Raw genomic sequence first — 10,326 nt, 5'->3', positions numbered from 1 at the left:
AAAGGCCTCAAAACGACCCCGTTGTCTGGAGGCCGGAGCCTCTCTGTCCCGAGGCTTTGACGGTGGGTGTCGGTGGAGGGACGGCGGAATCGGAAGGGCCGAGGTGAATTATGGGGCGGCGATTGGCCTGTCAACACCGGTGCCTCGTGGTTTGGGGGGAGGGGCGTCGAGTGTGGCACCGCCCACCGTGACGTTTCGGGTCCGGGGCCTGGAATGTGGGCCATTTAAAGAAAACACGGCGTATTATGGGAAATATTGTCGCTTTAGAAATCTAGGTTTTTTCCAATTCGGCGGTTCATATCATGGGGTGATAGCTACAGCATGTGGAAGATATTACTTGTAGGTGCAGCACGAAGGTGGTGGAGAATTCTTTTATTTTAAAATTTGGCACAAAATGACGCGTTCATCTGGTGAATAAGCTACCCTGTGTTCTGTTTTGCTGATTATAAAAAATGCTGGGAAAATAAAGAAATTTCTATAACCTGGGGTTATAACGGCTCTTGTATTTAAGGGGATTGTGCAAAATGTTAACAAACTATACCACATGCAACAGTGTTGAACTGAAACTGGGTTTCACATGCCTGCACTCAGTATAAACGTACTTCTGTGTAATGCACTGGGCTTTGCATGTTTCGAAGGTTACCATATTTATTCTGACAACCTCCTTGTAGGTTTTGACATAATTTGCATTACTGCATTTAGAAAAGCTGCCCTTGAGGCCCAACTGCTGGATTTGTGTTTTATCAGCTGGTTAGCTCCACCTGGATTCTGTTGTAGACTTGGTTGGCTCGAAACAATAGGTTCTTTATGATAGTGTTTTCTATTGTGCAGGTAAGTTGTATGTTTAGTGTATAAACGGCTGTCTGTTAGACACAAGGATGTGGTTCGAACAGGTGATTAACATGTTAAACATTATTGAAGAAAGACTCTACCACACCTGGATCGTGCCCCTAGTGTAGGAATAGCACTGCTCTTAATTCTCCTTTGCTAATTTCACACATTGCTAGACAGAATAGAAGCACATAACAAAATGCTAACTTCATACCAATTCTTACATCTGTGGTTGGATAAGTGCGTTTTGGCTCCCACTTGAAATATGAAATAGGAAGAGGAAAACTCAACGTGCGTTCATGTGAGCAGGAAGACGGATCTGTGGAGTAAATGAGGCTAGAGGAGCTAAAGAGCTGCAACGCCGCAGATCTGGGCGATGATCCTCTGTGGGCTCGTTCAAATTACAAGTGTTTTAATTTAGAGTTAATATGAGAAATATTGATTAATGGAACCTCAAGGAACGAGGCACTGATGGGATCCCACTGGAGGGAGACCTAAATTGGAAAAAATATGACAGTCGGTGAAACACAAGGGGGACAAAGGTTTCACTCGGCTTATGAAATCAGCTGAAACAGTTGTGTCTTGAGGAATTCCGACCTTTCTTTTGCATTTTAATTTCACGGATTCTACAGACACTGTCCGTGGATGACAGCGAATTGACAGCGATTGCATTATTTTGCATATTCTTCAAGCACCCCCTCGGTTTAACCCGATAAAACTCCCTTCCCGTTGCTGACACTCGCAGAGATGTTCAATATCCTCTCTTTGATCATCCAGATTTCAGACAGCATCATTCATGCGTAAACACGTTATCTGCCGCTGTTATGACTCCGCGTGTCATTTCCCTCCCTTTCCTCCCCATTTTTCTCATTTACAGTACCCCCCGCTGCTGGTGCAGGACAGCATTATCAGAGCCTCGTTTCCACACGCGTGCGCCATGCTGTGTAAATGATTAAGGGCTCCTGGTTGAAAATCGTTAGCATTGTTTCATTTTACGCCGTGGAAAGAGCCAGTGAAGGGCAGTAATGACTGAGCCTATTCACCCAGCATGGTGGCAGCAGTAGGTGGGCTGAGAGAGGAAGACGTCTATGACACACTCTTTTGAATAAAACAGAGCCGTTGTAGGGCGGGGGGGGATTCATGTTTTAGGCATTTTCCATCCAGTCTATTATATTTAGATGTAAGATGCATATAATTTAATAAGGCCTGAGGGGAAATGTGTCATGGAAACATCTGATACTTTGCCGCTGCCGCTGTATTTTCAGTCAGAAACGTGTTCGTGATCCAAATTAGGAAGGATTTCTGGTACTGGACCAAACCCTGCATCCCACACGCTGTCATGCTGGAGCGTCCTGTGGCACCGAGAGCAAAGGTATGTAGCCAACATTTCCATGCAGAGGACCAGGCGCTCTCAGCATCCACAGTTATTACTTTAAATTAGTAGACCTGATTACAGCAGGAAGACGTTTAATTGAAGTAATTGCTGCTATAATATGGTGTTGCCATGGCATTTACAGATGAAGTTTGAAGTCTGCGCAGCCCTCGGTGCAGCGTTTGAGAAAATATGAACGTTTACTTGCAATTTATAAAGTACATTTGGGTTTTATTTTTTAAAAGAGGTGTTCTGTCCTGATGGGGCCCAGTGGATGGTGAGGATGTATGTTTTTAAATGAAAACTTGTGGGGAGGGGAAAAAGCTTAATTAAAATGATTTATAATGATTATTATGGTTGTGATGATCTATGGTTTAGATGGTGTATATCTCAGCTCCATATCTCTCCTCTAAAACCAGGCTCCCAGTTCATGTGTTGCTGTTACACAAGCCTCTACCTGCTGCCTTTATTTCTGTCTCCAGCAGTTCTGAGGCTGCTGTAGCTGGACAAACGATCTATAAAACACAGCAGAAACTCTGTAAGTGTCCTGTTGTATTGATGCACTTTGTGGTTTGCTTAATCAGAAAATGACATCAATTATGAGTCATTTAAATTACACACAGCAGATTTTTGGCGTCAGATTTGTGTGTGTTTTCAATCTTTATCACAGTGCTGGATTAAAATGTGCTGGTTTTTTTTTGTTTTTTTTGAAGATGTGATTAACATTTTTATTGTTAATGTCTAGGTGCATCTCTGGAGCAGGTATGTGCTGAGCCTTCGGTTTCTACACTCGTATTTCACTCTGTGTACATATCTGAAGGTGATTTGCATGTGCAAATGAAGCCCAACACTGAATAAAGCCCATTTCTTGCAACATATAGCATCATATGTTAAATACTCGTCAGGTTTCCAAGCGTGGAGAATTTTCTTTGACTCCCATTAACATGCTTTCCATGGGTGGACTCTCGCAGAGCGGCTAACATGCTAGCGATGTGATAATGACACTCTGCCTCACTCCTGGGGATAATAACACTCACGCACGCACGCACGCACGCACGCACGCACGAGAACAACACAAACCATACTATCCTTTCACGCTGGGTTCATTTGCATTCTCATCAGTATGCATGAAATTTCTCACCAAACTTTAATACCCTAACTGCTGCATAATACAATTTAATGAGCATAAAAGTGAGCATGACAATTAAAACTCACATTAATCACTAAACGCTGAAGGGAGGGGATGAGATGAGGGTGAGAGGAGGAAGGGTGGGGTGTGGGTGGATTCTGAGAATGGGGTGGGGTGGGGGGGGGGCATGAAGAGCACTCCAGAGAGGATGGGGTGGAAGAGAAACGGAATTGAAAAATGAGGAAAGGGTGGATGAATGGTGGTGGTGGGGGGGACTGAAGACGAGGAGTGAGGTGAGAGCTCTCATATTCTAGTGTTGAGGAGCTGGCGAAGGTGTCGCCAGGGGAACAGCAGATGAATGATGTGTTTTGTTCCCTCGGCAGAACATGGACAAGCGCTTCCTTTCAGAGCACCCTTTTTATTTTCCTCCATCCTTTTCCTGTTTCCTCACTTTCTGCCTTTTGTCCCTCCTCCCCCCTTAAAGAGAGACAGGGAGCGTCTTTCACACGCCGCTTGTGTCTCCTGATAACGGCAACACAGCAGTTCCGTCGCACATTTGACGTCCCCCGCTTTGAGCGTTTGGGGCTTATGAACGCGTAGAAACGTCTCAATAATCTGGTTTGGACCCGTCCCTCACTTGTGATCCGTTCTTGAAAAAAGCACCTCCAAGCTGAGGTTTAAGTCGTACACTCCTTTGTGAATTCAATTCTCCAAAATATGTCACAATTAGAGGACTACGTGACATTCCACCAGGCCAGATACGATCCATCTCACATCACAGGCAGCGTTTACCTCTGCGGGCTAATCTGAATGACGCTCTAGTCTCATTAAACCCTGATGAACACATGTATCCCTTCAGCTCTACTCATCTCTCCACTCTCTCCATCCAGTTTCCTCCACCCGAACGTCTCACACCACGGCCTCATGCAGATATTGTCTGCTCAGATGCCCCCCAGGGAGGGCATGTGCAGGGATGGAGCACCATTGCTGCCCTGTTTGCATACGTGAATGTGTGCGGCTTTGCGTGCGTGGCCATGGAAGTGGTCTCCTGGAGCCAGATGTGATTGTAATTCCAATACTGACACAGGAAATTCCTTTTCTGTTTCATTTCTGTATGACGTGCATGAAAAGGCATGAACTGAACAGAAGAAAAATCCAGGCCCGTTACTTACAGCAATTAAATCCTCTCTTATGTGACATTCATTGTGCTGCCAGAGGAAGCACAAAGGAGGACAAAGGAGGTCATATGCAGCAAAAAATGTGAGAAAATCTGCCAGGAGAAATGTAATTATTTGTGTGTGTCAGAGAGGTCTAATAAAGGCTCCGTCTACATTTGCATAAATCTGGGTGCTTATTTGGCTCCGAGAGCGAGGCCCCGGGGCCCTCGTGGATCATAGGTGGGACCGTGAATGTGGGATTGACAGTATGACGCTGTAGCTACCACCTACTGTTGTGGCTAAATGCATTTGAAAACGCGTTCGTTTCTTATATCTTCGTCCTCTGGGGTCTTCAACACTGAGGCCCCGCCCACATTTCTTTTTCTCCAATAGCGGGCCGAGCTCAGCCGTCAATCACGACTAAACGAGCAGATTAATCAAAACACTTCATAAATTTTGCGTGTAGGGCCTTGATGCAAACCGCAGCTCCACGGCCTCCATCAATCCAACTCACGGAACTTTTAATGCGGTTTGTGAAGAGTTGCGATTACAGCGAGCCGCCCGAGCCATAATATTTAATAATTTATGCGGCAAAGCTAATACCAGGCTGTTAATATAATAAAAATGTAAGCTGCGTAGCCGACGTGATTTTCAAAATGAGCTGTCCAGATGAATCATTTAGTGCACGAAGCTGCTTAATAAATGTTTTAACAATCTGTCTGCTCTCTGGATCTACTTGAATTTAGCTTTACTGTGAATTCTAAATGCTCCGTGCAGCTCAACGGTCACCCTGACTGCAAGTCCTGACCTCAAAACTTTGCAGAAAATGGATCCCATGACGACACATATGGCTAAAACGGAACACCTATTCAATATTCATTATTGTTTAAATTATCATTCATAAATAATGAATAATGGCCTTGAGAATCATTGGATTATTACAGCAATGGTTCCCAGTCAGGTGTCAGAAATCAAGGTGGCGACTGAATTCCTATTTTCTGTTCAGTTTAAGCACCAAATCTCTTTTTACCCGAGAGTGGAGACGTTTCTGCCGCCGCCACCGCCGCCCAGCTCCACGGAGCCCTCGCCACAGCCGAGCGTGGGCTCCCTCCTGATCTGATCCAGTGGGTCCGCGGTGCTGGCCAAATTGATCCCTGGGGTGGGTGCAGCGACGGGGCCGAGGAGCCTGGATCAGGAGGCAGAGAAAGGGAGAGTTTGGCCTCTGAATAATACAGCACAGCGGCAGGCAGCTAACAAAAGCGTTTGTGTAAGCTAAGAGCGAATCCGAGGATCGACCACAGAGGAATGATTACATTACAGGAGGGAGACGTCCTTCTGCTCTGATGCTTCGGTTAAACATCGATGGGAGCCAGAGCCAGATGCATCCAAACTCCCCGTCTGACCTGCAAAGAAACTGGAGGCAGGAACGTGGAACTCTGGGTCTGACTCCCCGATGGACGGTTTCTTTCTTTTATATTTCCCAGTAAAACACATCTTTTAATACTCTTTTACACTTAATCGCATCGCCCACGGGTGGAAAAAACAAATGACAGCCATGAAGTGATTGTATCCAAAATTCCCAGGATGTGATTAAACATAAATGTGCTCGTGCGCCTTGAATAATTGAAACTGCTGTATTATATTGCTGTAGGAATTATTCCCCCCCAAAAAATGCTAATGTCAGCCCGCATACATGGGTTTCTTTTTTTTTTTTTACATTCATGCATCTAAAGAAATAATCGGAGGGCCCACACACTGCTGAATATTTCATCCCCCTCTGCCTCTTCTTTTTTTTTTGCCACCCAAAAATGTTCAGGGGCTGAACGATGGCTTTTGCGCCCAAGAAAAGGAGGATATGAATATTTCAGGCAGTTTAAATAATTAAGCCCAAAGTGTTTGGGGCGGTGAAGCCCTGATAAACTAATCTGATGCAGAGGAGAGAAAAAGGTCTGAGAGGGACATTAGAAATTTATAATTTTATCAGCAGCTATTTATTATTAACACCGAGAGATCCCATTAGCATTCATAGACAAAGGGACTCCAGGGAGGATGCCCTGCGGAGCTCAAGGTGATCCATAAAAGACAGGAAGTTAAAGGAGGGAAAGCGTCGCCCTCACCCCCGATCTGCATAGCAGCCCGAGCCTTTCAGCCGCCCGACGGCTTCATCTTCTCAGAGGTCAAACGTGTGACTGGATGGCAGATTTAGGGCATGGAAATGAATCCTGCTGACCTCACCGAGGCGCACGGCAAATCCCTAATGTGCACGTACTTGGGATACAAATTGGAGAGGCTTGAGGAGGTGAGCGGGGGGGCCCGGTTGGACGGCGGTCCGTCCAAGTGGTGGCAGGCAGGAAAGCATCCGGGTTAGGTCGCTATAGAAACCATTTAGACACATTCGCCCGCGGTGATCCAGCTGTGGGACGGAGACGTGCTAAGGTCTGTCTGTGCAGCCATCTTCTGCCATGTTTACCTGGGGGCAGCAAAAACAACAATTCACACCTAAGAGGTCAACAACAAAGGGTCAACAACAAAGGGTCAACAATAGGGTCATGTGTCCCCAAATGCACGTCTCTGTGGGAGAAAGCTGCAGCCAAACATGTAGACATGGAGAGTACATGCAAACTCCACATAGGAAAGCCTCTGGGGATTCGAACCCAGAACCTTCCTGCTGTCATATATCTACTTAAATTACATTTGATGGCATCACATAGCTAAGTAGAGCATAAGTGAACTCCAACTATGTAGACCACAGTAGTTATTGGCTATTTCCCTCCTCTCCCATCCCACAGAGAGAGGAACAGCTGAGGAGGACACCTAAAATCCCATTACACACACACACACACACACACACACACACACACACACGCACAAAATTTAATCTGCGTCTGCAAATTTTATGAGCTCGCCGTCCTCCTGAATTTGCTTGTCAAAACAATATGAGCGGTGACATCTGACACACGCAGCATTATTCCGTCACTGGGGCCGATTCTTTCATTAATGGATGAATCTGTTCTCGTTTCACACCCGCGCCGTTGCTCTGCTCATACCGTGACCTTTCTTTGTGCCAAGCTCCAAAATGTCCTCTTGCTCTATATGTAATGGGGGAGATGCAACACCGCAGGATTGCCTATCATCATCTGCTGCTTGGAGAGAAAATGAGATCGAAACAAAGAGGAGAAAGCGTCAGCGTGGCATCGCTGCTATGGCGGTTCCACCCACGAGGCCAGAATATTGGCCTCAATACAAATACATTTGCTGCCACGTTTAGCAAAGTGCTGCTGGGTTCTTACAAGTGTGCATCTGCTGATTTTAGTTTTTAAATATATGAAAATAATATCGCCATTGAACAGAAGCACGGCAGATTAAAATATAATTTTCAGTAGCTTTAAAAAACTACTCCCCCTAGTGGTTGGCCAACCGAATAACAACCTATTGTTATAATTATATATATTTATTTTAAATTTGATTATTATTGTTGAATAATATCATAATTGAGATTATAAAAGAAAAAATATGGATTGTTTTACTGGTTAACTGTACAAAAAAGAAAATTATACTGAAAACATTGTCAAAATAATAAAATAAAATAAGAAATGATATTAAATTATTCAGGTTAGGCCCTCATACTTAAACAATCCTTTTATTCGTCATTTCTTTGTTAAACTGGACCAGTGGTGCAGGGGATGCTAGGTAATTTCAGCGGGTCTTTGCCTGGAGTGATAAAGCTCCTTTGTGACCAAATACTCATCTCTTCTGTCACCCAAAAGAACTCATTAAAATTTCAAATTAAGGCAAATAAGTTTAATGATGAATAATTGCCCTCACATCAAAATTCAATTACATTTAAAGGGTGACAAATTGCTCATTGAAAATGATCTTTTTTGACAGAATATGAAAGGAGACAGACGTAAAACATGTTAACAAAAGGTGGTGTGTCAGCATGGATGTCATGATGTGCACAAACAGCACACAAAAGAATTCTGCGTCCAACACATTCAAGCCTGATATGGTGAAACACAAATCTCCTGTTTCCCTGTCATAAGCATGCAACTATAGTAATAATCATAATGATTATCTTAATAAAAATGCCCTTGAACTTGTTTTGGTTTCCTTATTGGCACTTTCGGTTTCAAATTAGTGTTGGAAAAAACCTAACAATACCTTTTTATGCACATATTAAGATGTTTAAAAACTCAAATGTTTTATTTTATTGGCTTCACGCATGTTTTTTTTTTTTTTTTTTTAAATACGAGCTGCTCTAAAGGTGTTTTTTCTTCTTTAGATGATATTTGGTGCTTCAGGATCAACTATAACTATAGTTCCTGTGCTTTTACCAAATAAAATATCACTTTCAGCTGCAGACAGCGACACAGACTTTGAACTAAGAAACTTCCTGTTAAAAAATTTCCATTTAAAAAACATGAAACGATCCTAGGTACAAGTAGAAAATTCTAGGGAAAATCCTCCGCCAACACGGCAGGAAGTCATTCACCTGGAATATAACAGCGTCATCTCGAGGAAGTTGTTGTCAACACTCAACAAAACGCTCCAGTACAAGCTTGATATTTATGGTTTAGGCTAAATAGCGCTGTCGGCACATTTGAACAGTTATGTCCAACTGAAGCTTTCAGGAATGAACAGGTTGTGCAGATACGTGAGGTAGTCTGCAGGGGGCGCTATTGGACCTGCCGGGTGTGATGCTCGCACTACATTTACATTTTCATGCGGAATCGATACCAAATGTCATAAATAACACGATTAAATTAGTTCTGTTGCTCGGGGATGAGAAGTGCATGATGTTAGCTAAATGCTAAATAATGGCAGTGATGTCATGGTGAGACTGTCGTAACTGGCGTCATTGTAGACGTGAAACACCTCATTGAAACTTTTAAAGCACGTGCCTGTCAGCCCACTACACCACACAGCCCTCAGTTCTCCAGCACGCTGACCTTTATCGCCACCCTCAACACGGCCTCTGGGCACCAGGTCACGCTCGCGAGCCAGAAGAAGCAACACAACTTATGAAAGGAAGAAACAGTGGCGTTTTGTTCCATCCCTGGAGACGTCGCCGGCGTTTGCTACCAAGACACAAGGTGCATTTTCAAGCGATAAGTGTTGGTGTTCGCGCCAGCTTCAGACGGACGCCGCCGGCTGTGTGGGAGAATTCAGCGTGGGAAAACATGAATGGGGAATAAACCATTCTCACGATTTAATTCAGCACTTTGGATATAAGTTAGCAGCTGGAAGCACAATACACGAAAGATTTAGAGCAAACAATAACAGTGCAAAGTTGTTGGGAGCAAGTGGAATAAAGTTTTTCAACGCATTTAAAAAGAGGAACTTTTTAAATAAATAAATAAATAAAATATATATATATATATTTAACCTGCAAAGAAACTGGAGGCAGGTTATATAATTTTATTTTAAATACATGGTTCTGTAATCTGCTTAATCTGAATGCCTGATTCACTTTACAGTATCGTAATACTGCATCTTCTTCAGTGCAAAACGTATTAAATGATGTTTTTATGACGATGGGACCAGATTTTTATCCGTGGCCTTTAGTCCAAATGTGTAAGAGAAAAGAAGCGCACTGATGATGTAAAGTTGAATAAATATCTGCAAAAGGCTGCGTTTCAGTCTACTAGTTGGAGATCCCCTCAAGTCCAAATGAAAAACAGGAAACAGTTGATGAATAACGCATGGCTGCTGCTCTTTTACATGATTCAAATGTTAAAAAAAACACTGAAAGAAGTTTGAGATTAAAGGAATACAGACAAAGTAAAAGTTCCACTGGTAATAAAGCGCTTTTCTGAGAACATCTGTCCAGAGCGCGG

The 10,326-nt window shown here is 43.6% G+C and overlaps 1 long non-coding RNA gene across 2 annotated transcripts; it reads left to right on the top strand.

Moving 5' to 3' along the window:
* Positions 1-26: 26 nt before the first annotated feature.
* On the top strand, positions 27-5,061 carry LOC115250174 (uncharacterized). Of its 2 annotated transcripts, none has more exons than XR_003888752.1 (5): positions 27-103; positions 2,097-2,203; positions 2,686-2,741; positions 2,949-2,965; positions 4,223-5,061. It is a non-coding gene; the product is annotated as an uncharacterized lncRNA (long non-coding RNA). The 2 variants fall into 2 exon arrangements; XR_003888753.1 differs by having other exon boundaries at positions 2,623-2,741.
* Positions 5,062-10,326: the final 5,265 nt, after the last annotated feature.

The sequence above is a fragment of the Takifugu rubripes genome, chromosome 6, assembly GCF_901000725.2.
Source record: "Takifugu rubripes chromosome 6, fTakRub1.2, whole genome shotgun sequence".
Classification (NCBI taxonomy): domain Eukaryota; kingdom Metazoa; phylum Chordata; class Actinopteri; order Tetraodontiformes; family Tetraodontidae; genus Takifugu; species Takifugu rubripes.
This window is presented reverse-complemented; position numbering and strand designations above follow the sequence as displayed.